This window comes from Thermobia domestica, chromosome 4 (assembly GCF_964235325.1).
Source record: "Thermobia domestica chromosome 4, izTheDome1.hap1.1, whole genome shotgun sequence".
Taxonomy (NCBI): domain Eukaryota; kingdom Metazoa; phylum Arthropoda; class Insecta; order Zygentoma; family Lepismatidae; genus Thermobia; species Thermobia domestica.
The window spans coordinates 186138835-186157681 of NC_137457.1; positions in this window are offsets into that span (position 1 = coordinate 186138835).

The following is an 18847-nucleotide window of genomic DNA, read 5'->3' on the forward strand; positions in this document are numbered from 1 at the left end:
TAATTTTAATTATTTTTCCTACATATTTATGTAACAATTGGTTTAATTTCAACTAAACTTGATACACATACAATCTGGAAAGAAATACCCGGGAGGGTAAGGAATCCATAGCATCTCAAGGAGTGTAGATGAGAGATATGACACATTAAAAATAATTGGAAAGATCGATATTTGTGTTGAATCCATAGTTTCGGGTCAGTCGCTGAGATTGATAATGACAATTTCCATGCCGCTCAGTTCATCCCTGAGGAATCGAAAAGTGTGACATTTTAAAAGTAATCGAAAATGACGCTTATTAAAGTGGAATAGACAGGTTCCAAGAGCGCTAAGACTAATAGTGGAACTTTCCATACCGTTAGAATGCAACTTTTGAGTTTAATTAATGGAAACTTATTCATTAAGAAAAAACTAGACTATTTGCCATTCAATGTTGAAGGTGCGAGTATAGAGTTTTTTTTTTAGTGGTTTTAAAATGTATATTTTAAAACGTGTATAAATAGCACCACGACATACAGGGAGCGAGAGTGAGAGATTTCTGGATTGTTTTCAACATGTTCTTAAACTTTTGTGATTATTTTGTTAAGATTTTCTTATAATTTTAATTTATGTTTATGTCTTTTATTGCAAGTACATACAACTTTTAAAATGTAAATACAACTTAATTATGAAGAGACTTTAATATGGTGACGCTCTTTCCGACGCTCTTTCCGTTCGTGCACGGGGTCCCATTTTTGGTGCGGTTGGAGTCCCTTACAAAAATTGAACGATTACTATGTTCGCACTCCATCTTAAACTTTGCGTCCACGTCACATGTAACTTCACTGCCGAAAGGGGATCCTAAATTTAAATAATTAACTAGTTTGAAAACAATGAGAGCACAAAACGCAAGTAGTAGGGGTCCGCGTATATTGCGCCGAGTCAGCAAAAATTTTCTCGATTCTGATTGGCTGAGAGAGGTCACGTGACGTTAGGCCCCGCCCACGCGGGGAATTTAAATTTTCAGGTCACGTGGTATGACGTCATGAGTCACCCTGCGGGGAAATCCCTCATTCTCTTTTATGACTAGGATTTTTGAAATTTGTTCCCTTTTACGGGTAAGATGAGTGCTTTGATACCTCATTCTGATTGGTTGACAGCTGTCACATGATCTTAGACCCAGGGATATTTGAAAATTCGTTCCCTTTTACGGGTAAGATGAATCCTTTGGTACCACGATGCTGATTGGCTGATAGAGGGCACGTGATCTTAGGCTCAGGGATTTCCCTCATTCTCTTTTATGACTAGGATTTTTGAAAATTGTTCCCTTTTACGGGTAAGATGAGTGCTTTGATACCTCATTCTGATTGGTTGACAGCTGTCACATGATCTTAGACCCAGGGATATTTGAAAATTCGTTCCCTTTTACGGGTAAGATGAATCCTTTGGTACCACGATGCTGATTGGCTGATAGAGGTCACGTGAACTTAAGCCCTGTGACTTTTGAAATTCGTTCCCTTTTTACGAGTAAGATGAGTGCTTTGATACCTGATTCTGATTGGTTGACAGAAGTCACGTGATCTTAGACCCATGGATATTTGAAATTCGTTCCCTTTTATGGGTAACATGAATGCTTTGGTACCACGAAGCTGATTGGTTGATAGAGGTCACGTGATCTTAGGCTCTGGGTTTGGTATTACGATACTGATTCGAAGATAGAAGTCACATGATTTTAGACCCATCACACGGTGAACAGATTACATGGGAAAACCCCTCACTCATTTGTTTCATTTTATGGATAAGATGAATGTTTTGGTACCTCAATTTTGATTGGAGAATAGAAGTCACATAATCTTTCCCTCACCCCAATGCTAGAATTTTTTTTAGATTACGTGATATGACAGTGATCACCCTCGACCGGGATTTTTTTTTAATGGTTATCCTTTTTGGTACCTTAAAGTTCCCGTGGAGGGTTCAACCCCATCCTTAAATTACCCTTTTATGGTATCATGATATTGTACTGAAGTTTACATTAAATATTATCGTTCTCTTTGACAGATAAGATGATTACCAGCTTTCTTACCTTGATGGAGATCCTGTCCTTGAATTAGTAGCCTATGTCTCTGGAAGTAACAATGGTGAAAGAGGGGTGTCGCTTGTAGATTTCTTATAACACATTGTTGTGAGTTTAAGCGATTTATTGCTCAGTAAGCGCTTCATTAATGGAAACAGTGTTGCCAGATTTTTTCTCACCGAAACTGCTCCGATTCTTTCCGAAACGGTTCCGCAGAGTACAAGAAATTTTAAACTAAAAATTTTTTCGAACTAAAAAAATTTCAAAACTAAAAAAATTTTAAACAAAAATTTTCAAACAAAAAATTTTCGAACTAAAAATTTTGAAACAAAAAAAAGTTTCAAACAAAAAATTTTCGAACCCAAAAAAAATTTCGAACTAAAAAAATTGAAACAAAATTTTGTCGAACTAAAACATTTTTAAAAACAAAAGTTTCGAACTAAAGATGTAAATCACATCTAAAAATTTTCAAATCAAACTTTTTATCGAACTAAACTTTTAAAATTTTCGAACTAGAAATTTAAACCAAGTTTTAGAAAAATCCTAAGAAATGTTTTTTCAGGAATCGAACTCAGGTCTTTCAAACCAAAGATGTGTATGCTAACCGCTTAAATGAATTTGGTTTTAATCGATCTTGGTGGGTTTCGAACCATGGTCCTTGAAAAGGATACACATATACTTTAAGAAAATAAATCTGACAGTGTAACGCTTCTCAAATCAAACTTTTTATCGAACTAAACTTTTAAAATTTTCGAACTAGAAATTTAAACCAAGTTTTAGAAAAATCCTAAGAAATGTTTCTCCAGGAATCGAACTCAGGTCTTTCAAACCAAAGATGTGTATCCTAACCGCTTAGCTATGAATGAATTCGGATTTAATCATGCTTGGTGGGTTTCGAACCATGGTTCTTGAAAAGGATACACTTATACTTTAAGAAAATAAATCTGACAGTGTAACGCTTCCGTTCGTGGATTAAAATAAAATGCTGATAGACTTCTTTGTGTGACGACATAGAAGTACATATGATTGAAAAATGCAAACGTCAGCGGATCGCATTACTTTAGTTTTACTACGAACGTGTCAGCATGATTCATGAAAAAAAAGCAAACATTGACATTCTCGTATGGAATATGAGGAAAATGAAATGTCGTCACAGTTACGACAAGTAGTGACATGATCCTGGCAGAAGGGAATTGGCATCGGAATTGCGATACTAGATGTTGTAACTATTGAGAAAAGTGAATGACGTCACGATCGATTGTTACACATCGTTTTGGTTCGTGATTCATGACAAAAGCAGCGAGCGTTTTGATTGGTTCGTTGTGATGTCATTTTATAAATTTCCTCGTTTCTGATTGGTTGACGGTGATGTCGTTTTCACAGCGACCTAAATAAAAATCTAAACTTCATTTTTCAAATCCTACACCGCTCTCAACTATCGAGTGAGAAGGTTTGTTTTTTAAGAGTGTCTTCATTTAAGAAGCTTTACTGCACCGACTTTTTGTTCATTGAATTTGAGGTAAGTTCAGTGAGATTTTATTTTTCACACAAGATTCGAAAATCATTTTTATTTCATATTTGTGGGCGGATCACGAATACACTGTTTTACTTTTAGTACGAAATATTTAGACTATGAAGAAATTAGTGGAATGGGAAAGTGGGAGTACGAATCAGGAACCTCCACACATTAAAACTAAGCACGATAAATGATATGGTTTAGCGTCCCTTCAGCGAGCACCCGTCGGGAATTGAACCATGGCCAGAAAATGTGTGCGCTTAGTTTTGAAAAGAATGCATTACAAAATTTCAGAAACTATCCTTAGAACAATATGGTTCGATTCCCTTTGAAAGCATTAGCGTCCCCTTCAGCTTAACGTGATATTCGAGCAATCACCCGAGATTGAACCAAGGCCAGAGGCGTGTACGTCAATCATTTAGCTTAGTTTTGAAAAGAATGTATGATAACGCGTGAGAATATTAAATTTCAGAAAAGGCTTGACAGTGATCCGATGTGTGAAAGCAAACCCACCGAGGATGTACGCAAACCCACCAGGGCCTTCCACATCCGAAGCATGTACGCTAACCGCTTAGTCACAATAATAAAAAAAAAACGCTATACAGATTTTGTTTTGACAATTACGTATGTGTTACGTTAATGGTTGGTAAATCTCTTCAACTTGCAAACGCATCATTTAAAGGTCGTTGTGAGTAGAAAAAAAAAATGCTTACGCGTGCTTTATCACATCTCAGTACTGTTGAAACATTCATTCATTTCATGCATTCTTTTTATCACTATAGAATGGTAGGTCAGTTACATGCTGATGCAATGGTCTCGAGTTTGACAGCAATAAAACACACATTTCAGTAACATAATTATTTTTTAAAAAACTTTGATTTCTAGTACGCGTGCTTTCATAATGAGATTCTGAACGTCACCGCCAGGAATCAAACTCAGGACCTTTACATGAATTGCTTAGTTAAGAATTTATCATGAATGTTATGATTTCCTGTTTATCAGATGATTAAGATTTTTCTTTCTTCTTTTCTTTTGTAGTAAATTCACGCTGCTCAATTCCTTTTTTCCATATCACATTTATCGCAATTGTACCTGTTTGTTTGTTTTCATTTTTTAACCATGGCCGAATCGGGTTTTACTGTTCGCAATGAAATCACTCGTTATTATAGACGATTTATGTACGTTTATGTATTATGAGGTGTGCACGTCAACCATTTAGCTTAGTTTTGAAAAGAATGTATGATAACGCGTGAGAATATTAAATTTCAGAATAGGCTTGACATGCCCCGACGTGGAAAGCAAACCCACCGAGGATTGAACCAGGGCCTTCCACGTCCGAACCATGTACGCTAACCGCTTAGTCACAATAATAAAAAAAATACGCTATACAGATTTTGTTTCGACAATTACGTATGTGTATCGTTAATGTTTGATGAATCTCTTCAACTTGCAAGCGCATCATTTAAAGGTCGTTGTGAGTGGGAAAAAATGCTTACGCGTACTTTCTAACATCTCAGTACTGATGAAACATTCATTCATTTCATGCATTCTTTTTATCACTATAGAATGATAGGTCAGTTAAATGCTGATGTAATGGTCTCGAGTTTGACAGCAATAAAACACTCATTTCAGTAACATAATTATTTAAAAAAAACTGATTTCTAGTACGTGTGCTTTCATAATGAGATTCTGAACGTCACCGCCAGGGAATCAAACTCAGGACCTTTACATGAATTGCTTAGTTAAGAATTTATCATGAATGTTATGATTTCCTGTTTATCAGGTGATTAAGATTTTTCTTTCTTTTTTTCTTTTGTAGTAAATTCACGCTGCTCAATTCCTTTTTTCCCCACATTACATATTTGTTTTACCGTACCTGTTTGTTTGTTTTCTCCTTTTACTAACCATGGCCGAATCGGGTTTTACTGTTCGCAATGAAATCACTCGTCATTATAGACGATTTAACATTGAGGGCAGAATGCTCGAAATTCAATTCAATGCACCACCCGTAGGAACCGATATCATACAGTATGTACATAATAGTTTCCAAGCAATGCTGGACCATTTGTTAGCCAATGTCGACGATGAGGCGATGGTTGGTTTAACGGTAATATCGCCACGCAACACGAATAAACCATTTTGGGTGAGTTTTCGCCAAGCACGAAACTTGACACTGGAAACGATGTGGGCCTCGTTCGAAAGAGTGTTACAAAGTAACAATGCATTTCTCCTGCACGAACCATTTACCGTTCATTTTCATCGTGTGGATATTCCACATGGCTATGGCGGCGGTTTGCGGCAAGGAGTACTTCAAAATGAAGAATTATTACGTTGCAAGCGAGGGATTGTACGAGTAAAAAATCAAGATTCAAGGTGTTTGGCGTTCGCCCTTGTTATTGCTATTGGCCTGAGAAAATACAAGAATGTAGATGTGAAACGATATACACAGTATCAACATCAGAGAAAATGTATTGTGGACCAAGAAGTCGATGCGTTATGTTCAAATGCAGGAGTGAATTTGGATCATGGTGCCAGTGTAAATGAAATACTACAATTCCAGGCATACCTCAAAGAATATAAAATTACTGTGTATACCAGTTTCACAGGCCATGATATCATGTACGAGGGCCCAACGACGAAAATCGCACTCCCATAAATTTGATTTGTTTGGCTGGCCATTTTGACATCATCCAATCCTTAACTGCTTGTTTTGCAACCAAGTTCTACTGTGAAGCGTGCCATAAAAAATACAGTGAACGTAACAGACATGTGAAAAATTGTCCTGTAACATGCTCCAAATGTTTACAGAGACCTCTATGCGACAAGAACCAAACGCCGATATTATGCAACGACTGCAATCGTCAATTTTATGGCGAAGAATGTTTTAACAATCATCGTAATATTGTATATCATCGGGGGGAACCTGTATGCAGAATGGTGAAGCAATGTACTAAATGCTACAGAGTATATTCCTTTGTACGAAGTGGACAACGCATTCATGATTGCAATGAGATCTTTTGCAATGTTTGTAAGAAGATTGTTCCAGGATCGCATCAATGTTTTATGCTTCCTGATCGACAATGCTTGAAACCTGGTGTTCCTTCACTCATGCACGCAAAGAAAGCCTTATTGATATTCTATGATATAGAATCTATGCAGGACACGAATATTGGCGATAATACGTATGTACACATTCCAAATTTATTGGTTGCACAACAAGTATGTTATGCATGTGTTGAAAACAATAATATCCAGCAGTCTTGCAGCACGTGTGGTCAGCGCCAGCATATTTTCCAAGGAGAGGATCCAGTTTATAATTTTCTCCAGTACTTGCGGGAACGTCGTCCCAATATAAATAGGATTTTCTGTGTCGCGCACAACGCTAAGGGATACGATGGACATTTTATCCTAAAGACCATGGTAGAACAATGCCAATGGAGACCTGACGTCATATTAAATGGGACCAAGATACTGAGTTTAACGTTGAATAACCTGACGTTCATTGACTCGTTGAACTTCTTGCCTATGGCATTAAGTAAATTGTCAAAAGCGTTCAATTTACCCGCAACCAAAGGCTACTTCCCGCATTTCTTCAACACCAAGGAGAATCAATCGTATATTGGACCACTTCCAGAAACAAAGTATTATGGTGCAGATGAAATGGCCGTCGAAGACAGAAACAAGTTCATGCAGTGGTACAACGATCATCGTAATGACACGTTTGATTTTCAGAAAGAAATTCTCAAGTATTGTATTCAAGATGTCAATGTACTGCGACAAGCATGCGTTTCGTTTATGACGTCATTTGAAACAGAAACCAAAGTGAATCCCTTCTTGGAGACGATCACGATTGCCAGTGCTTCCAATTTAGTATTCCGCCGGAATTTCCTCAAACCCAACACCATTGGAATTCTACCGGCACATGGCTATCGATGGAGAAGTACCCAATCGATCGCTGCAATGCAATGGCTGGCCTACATTGAAAAAACCGAAGAAAAACAAATCTTACATGCGGCCCGACAAAAAGAAGTGTTTATTGCGGGATTCCATGTTGATGGCTACTACCAAGATCCTGAGACGTTAGAGGAGCACATCTACGAGCATGCCGGCTGCTTTTATCACGGGTGTAAAGTATGTTTTACTACAGGCCGTAATCAGCCCATCTACAGCAATCCAGAAGACACCATGGAATTCCGTTATGAACGAACGCAAAGAAAAAATGCAAGACTGCGTGAATTGGGGTACATTGTACATGAAATGTGGGAGTGCGAATTTAATCAGTTCTTAAAACAAAATCCTGCAATGGCGACGTATCTGAAGAATCACCCGTACATGAACCGCAGACCATTAAATCCATGAGATAGCTTTTTTGGAGGAAGGACCAATTGCGTGAAATTGTACCACCAAGTCGACGAAAAAGCAGGAGAAGTAATAAAATATTTCGATATTGTCTCGCTTTATCCCTATGTAAATAAGTGTGCTAAATACCCTGTAGGGCATCCAAGAATTTATCTACAGGGTGATGAAAATATACCACCAATAAATAAAGTCAATGGTCTAATCAAAATGTCGATATTACCAAGTCGCCATCTTTATCATGGTCTCCTGCCTTACCGATGTAACAAGAAACTACTCTTTCCACTGTGTGCTGCGTGTGCCGAAGAAATGAACCCAGACGCTACAGCAACGTGTACACACAACGACCAGGAGCGGTGCCTCACTGGAACATGGGTATCATATGAAATACAGAAAGCAATAGAATTAGGATATCAACCAGTGGAAATTTTTGAAATTTGGGATTATGACATTGAACAATATGATCCCATCACGAAAACAGGTGGCTTGTTCACGGAATATATCAATACATTTTTGAAATCAAAAATGGAAGCGTCTGGCTGGCCCAGTTCCTGTGTCACCGAAGAAGACAAATCAAAATTCATACAAACCGTCCTGGAGCGTGAAGGTATTGCATTGGATCCGTCCAAAATTGAAAATAATCCTGCACGAAGAAGTTTATCTAAGCTTTGTGTGAACTCTCTATGGGGAAAGCTTTGCCAGCGTACAAACTTTAGCCAGACCACAATTATTGATCGGCCGGAAGAATTTTATGAAAAACTCACTTCCCCCGACATTAAACTCCATCAAATTGTACCCATCAATGATACGATGTTGTATGCGTTCTGGGAGTACAATGAACATGTGCCTGTTCAAAACCGAAACACCAATGTCGTGTTAGGTGCATTTACAACATGTCAGGCACGTCTGGAACTGTACAAGTACCTGGAAATGTTGCAGGAACGTGTTTTATATTTCGACACGGATTCTGTAATTTTTACAGAAAAGCCCGGGGAGCCAACCATTGAACCTTCTACGTACTTGGGATGCTTATCGGATGAGATGGAGTCTTACGGACCACGAGCATACATCAAGACATTTGTCAGTGGAGGACCGAAAAATTACAGCTTAGAAATATACAATCCGGATACCAACGTCACCAGTTACATATGCAAAATTAGAGGATTTACATTAAACTACAATGCAGGACAACAATTAAATTTCAACACGCTAAAAGAAATGATAACAAATCAATGCCGTGGACAAGTCACCATCACTATCCCCCATAAGATATGCAGGACCAAAGACCATACCATCGTCACACGCAAAGAAGAAAAAATGTACAGCATCCGATACACAAAACGTCGATTTAAAGAATTCAATTCTTATGATACGGTTCCGTACGGGTACGTTAAAAAACAGAAGATGGAACTGGAAAAAGAAGATGAAGAAGAAAAAACTGTAAACACCCAATAAGGCCGCCATTTCTTTTTTTTCCTTTTCCTTTTCTTCTTTCCCTTCCTTAACCACAAAGCAGCAACACCAAGAAGAAAATGAAGTACCCACAAGAGTTCATAAACCACCACCAACACCATCAGTGGAAGAAATGCAGTCATCTCGTACCGAAGGAGGAACTTTGACCATAAAGCAGCAACACCAAGAAAAAATGCAGTACCCAGAAGAGTTCGTAAACCACCAACACCACCATCGGTGAAAAAAATGCTGTCATCTCGTACCCGAGGAGGAAGATGAGCCTAAACAGATCCATCATTTACGAGTAAGTTTTATTTCTCTCTTATCAATATTGACTCATTTTTATTGTTTCAGAAAAAAAAAGAAATTCATAAAGTAATCCGTCGTTTCTTCTTTTTCTTTACAGGATACGGCTACAAGATTCGAAGATGATGACGCGTCCAACATATTCATTAACTAGATCCTGTATTTATTATGTTAATAAACATGTATAGGAAGACCACATACCTTTCGTTAAATACAAGAAGTTGAAAAAAAATGTGTTTTAATATTTCTTGAAACCCTGAACACTTGTTTTCAAATCATGGTAATCTTGAAAATTTAAGGTGGAAAATACATCCAAGATTTGGTTTACATGATTTTGTTCGAAAAATAATTAAAGAATTTTTAGTGTCCAAAATTTGGTTTTTAATTTTAGTTCGAAAAAAATTGATTTGAAAACTTTCAAATGTGGTTTACATATTTAGTACGAAACTTATTTTTAAAAATTGGTTCGAAATTTTTTTAAAATTTTTAGTTCGAAAAATTTTGATTTGAAAATTTAGTTCGAAAGTTTTTAGTTTAAAATATTTTTCGAAAAATTTTTAATTTTTTTAGTTCGAATTTTTTTTGGGTTCGAAAATTTTTTAAATTCCTTTTAGTTCGAAAATTTTTTGATTTGAAAATTTAGTTCGAAAGCTTTTAGTTTAAATTTTTTAGTTCGAATTTTTTTGAAATTTTTGTTTCAAAATTTTTTAGTTCGAAAATTTTTTGTTTGAAAATTTTTGTTTAAAATTTTTTAGTTACAAATTTTTTTTTAGTTCGAAAAATTTTTTAGTTTAAAATTTCTTGCACTCTGCGGAACCGTTTCGAAAAGAATCGGAGCAGTTTAGGTAAAAAAAAATCTGGCAACACTGTTTCCATTAATGAAGCGCTTACTGAGCGTTTAAAAAATCGCTTAAACTCACAACAATGTGTTATAAGAAATCTACAAGCGACACCCCTCTTTCACCATTGTTACTTCCAGAGACATAGGCTACTAATTCAAGGACAGGATCTCCATCAAAGGTAAGAAAGCTGGTAATCATCTTATCTGTCAAAGAGAACGATAATATTTAATGTAAACTTCAGTACAATATCATGATACCATAAAAGGGTAATTTAAGGATGGGGTTGAACCCTCCACGGGAACTTTAAGGTACCAAAAAGGATAACCATTAAAAAAAAATCCCGGTCGAGGGTTATCACTGTCATATCACGTAATCTAAAAAAATTCTAGCATTGGGGTGAGGGAAAGATTATGTGACTTCTATTCTCCAATCAAAATTGAGGTACCAAAACATTCATCTTATCCATAAAATGAAACAAATGAGTGAGGGGTTTTCCCATGTAATCTGTTCACCGTGTGATGGGTCTAAAATCATGTGACTTCTATCTTCGAATCAGTATCGTAATACCAAACCCAGAGCCTAAGATCACGTGACCTCTATCAACCAATCAGCTTCGTGGTACCAAAGCATTCATGTTACCCATAAAAGGGAACGAATTTCAAATATCCATGGGTCTAAGATCACGTGACTTCTGTCAACCAATTAGAATCAGGTATCAAAGCACTCATCTTACTCGTAAAAAGAGAACGAATTTCAAAAGTCACAGGGCTTAAGATCACGTGACCTCTATCAGCCAATCAGCATCGTGGTACCAGAGGATTCATCTTACCCGTAAAAGGGAACGAATTTTCAAATATCCCTGGGTCTAAGATCATGTGACAGCTGTCAACCAATCAGAATGAGGTATCAAAGCACTCATCTTACCCGTAAAAGGGAACAATTTTCAAAAATCCTAGTCATAAAAGAGAATGAGGGAAATCCCTGAGCCTAAGATCACGTGCCCTCTATCAGCCAATCAGCATCGTGGTACCAAAGGATTCATCTTACCCGTAAAAGGGAACGAATTTTCAAATATCCCTGGGTCTAAGATCATGTGACAGCTGTCAACCAATCAGAATGAGGTATCAAAGCACTCATCTTACCCGTAAAAGGGAACAAATTTCAAAAATCCTAGTCATAAAAGAGAATGAGGGATTTCCCCGCAGGGTGACTCATGACGTCATACCACGTGACCTGAAAATTTAAATTCCCCGCGTGGGCTGGGCCTAACGTCACGTGACCTCTCTCAGCCAATCAGAATCGAGAAAATTTTTGCTGACTGGCGCAATATACGCGGACCCCTACTACTACAACGCAGGGTAAGGCAGGAAACTAGCACAAAATTTTGGCATGGAAGATGTATCAAATGTCCAGTTCGAGAAGGAGGGAAATGATGGAAACATGAATGTAACACCATAAACACACTATTGAAATGGCAGGCAGTGATGATTATTGAAGTTGCTTCGGGTCCAGAGCTTCGAAATTCCCTCTAGAGCATTTCCCCGAGCATGCTTTATCTGAGTTACCAGAATTTTTGCAGCAATAGATTCACTCATGGTTTATTCCATCCGTCCGCTCTGGAAAAATCTGAAATGAACATTGCCTCCTTTCGTGCTCAATGTGAATTACAAGTATTTTCGCGGTACCAGATTTCACCTCTAGTGTAGGGAAATTTCTCCAGCAGGAAATCTGAATTCAACACTGTCAGTAGTAACGTTTTCGACTAATATACTAGTACTGCTTTATTTTCGTACTTTTTTCACCAGTTAACCGATTTAATATTGTATTATAACTCAAACTACATATTATATTGCTATCGCAAATAAGAACATATAGTCAACTTCTTAAACAATTCGGTCCGCGGGAAAATCTTTTGAAACAAGCAAAAACAACAGGTGTGGCGTCTCAGAAATGGCAAAGGAGTAAAATGAAACGCAAAAGCAGCAGAGCATAGTATTACCACAGGCAGTGCTGACAATTTAGATTCGGTCGTCACTGACACCGCTAGACCTCCAAGCGGTGTACAAGAGTTGTTGTGCCAGTGTAACGCTACAGGCGGAATGTGCACGGACTACAAATGAATATGTTATCTTTGCATTCTACAAACTCATTTTTTCTCTCACTTTCTGACTTTGGCAAGCAGAAGTACCAGGCTTTGCGATATCACAACCACAAACTGTTTGTGTACATAGTACGCTCTTAGGTCTTCGAATGACTGTGAGCGCGTAAGCAAGGGCAATGATCTGACGACCGCATACTTCAGCCAAACGCACCAGGTTGCAGCAATAAATGTAAAATACAAGTATAGGTCCTTTAGAATGCCGTGCAAATATATATATATATCCGCACGGCATTGTTAAGGCTCTATGTTTGTATTTTACACTTATTATTGCAACCGGGTTATTCTGTCTCCCGTATGTGGCCGTTCGATCATCACCCTTGTTCTTCGCGCTCACATGATTCGAAGACCTAAAAACGTACTCTGTACACAAAGAGTTTATGGTTGTGAACTCGGTAAGCCTGGTACTTCAGCTTGTCAAGGTCAAAAAGTGGGGAAAAAAGCATGTGTAGAGTGTAAAGGGGATGCAACAGTGATTTATACTTGTAAAAATCATATTTATTTGTAGGTCGTGCACATTCCGCCTGTAGCGCTACTCTGACACAACGTATATTGTAACTATATAATTCTTGTACACCGTTTGTAGGTCTAGCTAGGGGTGGACGGTTCCTGGAAACGTAAACCGCGGTTTCGGTTTGTTACTTAAACCGGTTTGGAACGGTTAACCGAAACCGAACCGAACCGTCTCTAAACCGAACCGAACCGTTTCCAAACCGAAGCGTTCCCAAACCGAACCGAACCGAACCGTTCCCAAACCGAACCGAAACGAACCGTTTCCAAACCGAACCGAACCGTTCCCAAACCGAACCGAACCGTTTTTAAACCGAACCGAACCGTTCAGACTGAACCGAAACCAAACCGAACTGTAATACAAATTGTTAAATTTCTGGTAGTTTTAGTACTCATTAAATAGTATAACTGTAATATTTCCATTGTGCGACTCTTCACACTGGTTCTCATACTAAAATATCAACAGATAAGAAACGAGTCAGTCTTTACTCAAAAATATTTATCTTTCTTTTCCTTGTATTATAATATACACCACGATATATTTTCTTATAGTACAGTAACATTCGCCATCATGAATATTTACAAGTTACATATTATCATTTAATATTTATAATTTTCAATACTTAAAAATACCTTGAGTTCTCTCGCATTTCAGGTAAGGGCAAAGTCGATTCACTGAACTATTGAATACAATTGTATACTATATTTATCCCAAGACTGAGACACTTCATCCTTTCTAATTCTAGTATATATCTTCTACATCAAAATTCTTTCCACTATACGACTTTTATTTCTATATTTCCTTTCTTAATTAACTTTCCCACATAAGAACTTTCAGCCCCAGACAATTTTTTACACAGATTCCATATTCATTATACAGTACAGTAAAACCTGTCAACTTGGCCACCTCTCTAAGTTGGCCACCTGCTTATCTTGGCCTGGTTCGTCTTGAACCTGCATTTCCCATAAGACATTCGTTACTTATTACTCTGTAAGTTGGCCATCTGTCTATCTTGGAAGTTGGCCGCATTAAAGCAATATTTATCCTATTTTGATAATGATAAATTTACCTGCGTATCTTGGCCATGCAAGTACGTTTTGTTATTATTATTATTATTTTTAACTCTTTCGTATTCCCGTATGAGAGCCAAATGTTCTGTATTTGTTACTGGAGACAGAGAAGCATAGATTCCTACGATTTGTTCTTGGAGGTCAATGGCCAGAATACTACCCTGACAAAGGGGTGTTGAAGGAAGATACGAATAAGGAAAAGCACGTACAGGAATTCAGGAAATGGTTGTAAGTATTTGTTTACACTGTCTGTTTTGGTAAAACCATTAGCTATATCGGCTTCTTTCATCACTGGGGAGCTTTAGTAACTGCGAAAATTCAAGGTTAAAGCTAACCATCTCAATTGTCATTTATTGGCACGTGACTGCTTGTCGAAAGGTAGCGGAAGTTTGGAAATACGAATCTGTATTTTGTAGTCGAACCGAGTCTTTTTTTGAGGTATTTTGTAGACTTTCACTCAATCATCTATTGCGTCAAGACTATTTATCGTAGGATCATGGTTCATACCCCGTTTTGTTTCTAGTAAACCAGTGTATCAAACTGCGTCCGTAAAACTTCCCTAAAGTGTACCAAATGCGGTAAATGTCCGCTCAAATTGGGAAAAAGGGATTTTCTTTTTATAAAATCCCTTTTTTATCGCGAATATCTCCCCTTTGGTATAGAATACGATCATGCGAATGCTACTTAAAAAAACAGCTTTATGGTAAAGAGAATGAGATACAAGGAGTGGCTTTGGGATGAATAGTTTTGATGCTACAGCCAATTTACACATTTCCCTTGATAATACCTTTTTATTGAATTTCTATACTATCATCATCATCATCAAGACTGTTCATTGTGGGAACATGAATTGTACCTCGTTTTCTTTGCGATGAATCCCTCTTTCAAACGGTATTACTCGCATATCTCTAGCATGTACCATAGTGGAGAAAATTTGAAAAAAAGGGAAATTTTTGTCAAAAAATCCCTTTTCACCCGATTTTGGACCCCTCTGGCCGGTCCTGTGTCAACCCACACAGCCCCAAAAAATCTCAAACATACTACATACTATGTGTAATAACTGTACGAAGTTTCAATGTTATGTCTTGAAAAATAAGAGAGGAAAAAAATATTGCCCCATGTGCAAAATGGGTTATCCATTGCTCACATAGGGGAAAGCTGGTATTGTTTGCATATTGGGCAATATTTTTCCCTCCCTTATTTTTCAAGATATAACATTGAAACTTCGTACAGCTATTACACATTGTATGTAGTATGTTTGAATTTTTTTGGGGCTCTGTACGTTGACACAAGGGCCGGCCAGAGGGGACCAAACTCGAGGGAAAAGGGATTTTTGACAAAGTTTCCCTTTTTTGAGAATTTTCTCCACTATGGTAGATGCTAGAGACATGCGAGTGGTTTCGTTTGAAAGACTGGTTCATGCCAAAGAAACCGAGGTACGTATCATGACCTTAGAATAAATAGTGATAATACTGTAGATTCTTTACTAAAGTAATTGACTAAAAATGTGTAAAAGATAAAAAAAAAGAAATCGAGATTTTTTTGACACACGTCTGTTGACTCTAGCAACATGAATCATACCTCATTTTCTTCAGCGTAAGGCAGCCTTTCCAATGATACTACACAAATTTCGGTATCGTGTACCTGTGAAGAGAAAAATGGGGAAAAGGGAAAATTTTCTTTAAAAAATCTCCTTTTATCCATTTTGGACGAGATTTTCCCGCTTCTGGTACACGATAGGGACATTTGAGTGGTACATTTTAAAAGCCTGTCTCATAACGAAACCAACGAAGTACAAACCATGATTCTAGGGTAAACAGTAATTTGTCAGAGATTTTTTGAAAAACTTCTGAAATATACCCTTTTTTAAACCATCGTCCATGTTTGTGACGTCACAGCCCCCAGACAGAGCACGCGAGGCTGCAAAATGCCCATAAAATATGTTCTATGATACTTTCATATTTGAATGAATGCAAAAAATCCGGTCTACAAAGCTTTACTAGAGACTTATAAAGCAAATTTCGAAGGTCGACGCCATGGCACAGGTGGTTGTGCCATTATAATTTTAAAGGGTTAAGACTTTCTCAAAACGTCTTTCGCTCCAAGGGAAACACTTGTAGCTCATTATGAAGAGGTAGTTACTACAAAATTAGAATGTTCATATATGCAAAAAAAAAGAAAAAAAGAATAAAAGACATACATCCAGAATGAATCACAATGAATAAATTTGTTATTAATAACTGATCTGCTACTTTTCGAAAGGTATCTGCAGAAAATATTTGTCACTGCTTAAAAAAAAAATCATATAAACTGTACATAAATTATTGAATTTATAATTTTCCTTTTCTTGTTTTCAATCTGAATAACTCAGTGTGCTACAATGCCAATTCCAATAAACTGCTTGCATATGTTTCAATTTTATGGTTGTTTGTGTGATTGTCTTTTCCATCCGAATAATTCAGTGTACCAGACTAGTTTTCAGGACGAAAAAGGTGCTGATTACTCAATATACATTATTTAAAAGCAGATGTCGTGGTATTGCTTATTAAAATTTTACAATCAAATAATACTAGAAATTTTATTCTAAAAATACACCGATCACACTTATTTTCTGTAAGTTGACCACCTGTCTAAGTTGGCCACTTTTCAATTGAACGGATGATGGCCAACATAGGTTTCACTGTAATATACACAAATTATTCAGAAAACAAATATCAGAACTGTATAAATCTACATCATATAATAAAGTAGTTTATATCACGGACAAAATACGTACAATAAACGGTATAAGGCATAACCTATCCAACCAAGGAAACTGGAAACACAGAACGAATAAAAAATGGAAGCCACAACCCAGAAAAAAAAAGTCAAACATCCCAACCAGAAACCACAAAAGAGAGAAAGAAGCAAACCCCCCTCCCCACACACAGAAAAAGGCTTTAATAGAGACCGAAAGATCGAACCAAAAGATCAAACAAAGAAGAATTAAAAGCAAGTGAAACAACAATTATAACAGAAGAAAATACCGAGACACACAAGACGAAACATAATAAAGAAAACAGAAAGAACAACAACAAAATAACGAAACAACAGAAACAATAACAACATTTATAGTGAAACAACTACACGTGTGGCAACATCGGCATAAACCAAACTATTTAACGAATAATAATAATAATAATAATAATAATAATAATAATAATAATAATAATAATAATAATAATAATAACAATTTCCAATTGTTTTAAATATTTAATGAAATATCCCTATCAATGATCACAAAGTAATTTCTTCGTGCTTGGCGTGGAACTCACCTCATCATTGGTTCAGAAATTTACTTTATCTCCAGGCCCAGCACTTTGCAGGAATTGCTCTGGTAGCAAACATATTTATCTGTAACTTTACATACATACATTCACAGTAGCACTTCAAATATAAATTAATTTAAAATATAGTTGTGATACAAAAATTACCTAGCTCATTGAAAAATAAATAACTATCATACAATATACATTGTTAATTTTCCATGATGGAAATTACATTAAAATATGTTTTCTTTGTTGCTGACTTATTTATTTATTTACTTATTTATTCGTAGTTTGTATGTAGGAGAGACTCGCGATAGGAAAAATGTTATGCATAAAGAAATAAAAAAAGACATATTTTGCCTGCTTCGTACGTTTGAATACATACTTGCATCTCGCGAAACGAAGAGCGAGGCGTTTGCGCGTATAGCCCAACCTTTCTTTTAGTAACCTTGGCTTCAACTTCAATTATTTACCAGCCTACAACAATGCTTATTGCTCTGGCGCCTTTGTTCAAGTATAAAAAATACAGTTTGTTGTTATGTTGTATCTCCTTCTTGAAGATGAAGGGCCAAGTGAAAACTTCTTTCTTTGTTTTTAAGAACAAAAGACAATGTCAATTGTTTTAATTATTCTTAAGTTAAAGGCTAATATAACTAATATATGTTTACCTCTACTTTTTCGTTCCAAGAATTAATAATAGACCCCCTATTAATTTAATAACAGCAAAAGTTGCCGAAGATATTTTATTTTGCCCATTTTATACAAAAGCAACGTCTGGCCGGAAACAACGTATCAAAACAGGCACGAGAAAAATCAGGCATGTGCACTGCTCTGTATTTGATTTCACCATACAGGTCGTAAACCATTGGCCACTCAGTCATTTCAGGATGAGTTTAATTTTCATTCTAAACGAAGCTTCCCCTGGAATAACATCCATCTTTCAAGTAATTGTCCCCCCTTCCAGGGTATCTATTCTAAATCTGCATATGCTGTAAAGTTGTCTTCCAATTGATATTAAGAGCTTTATTTCAATTTCCAAAGCATTAGTAAAAGTATCCCCACAGTATAAACCCTCAATTGTTTCAGTAATATCGAAATAATTTTACATCTGAATAAAGTTATACCGAAAACATAACATTACACACTTATTGTAATCTCAGGTTGGACGATTCCTTATAACGCAAACTGCATTTCCATCGATTTCGAATATTGAACTGAAACTGAACAAAATAGTCCACAAAGAGGCTCCAACACTTCTTAAACCGAACCGAACCATTC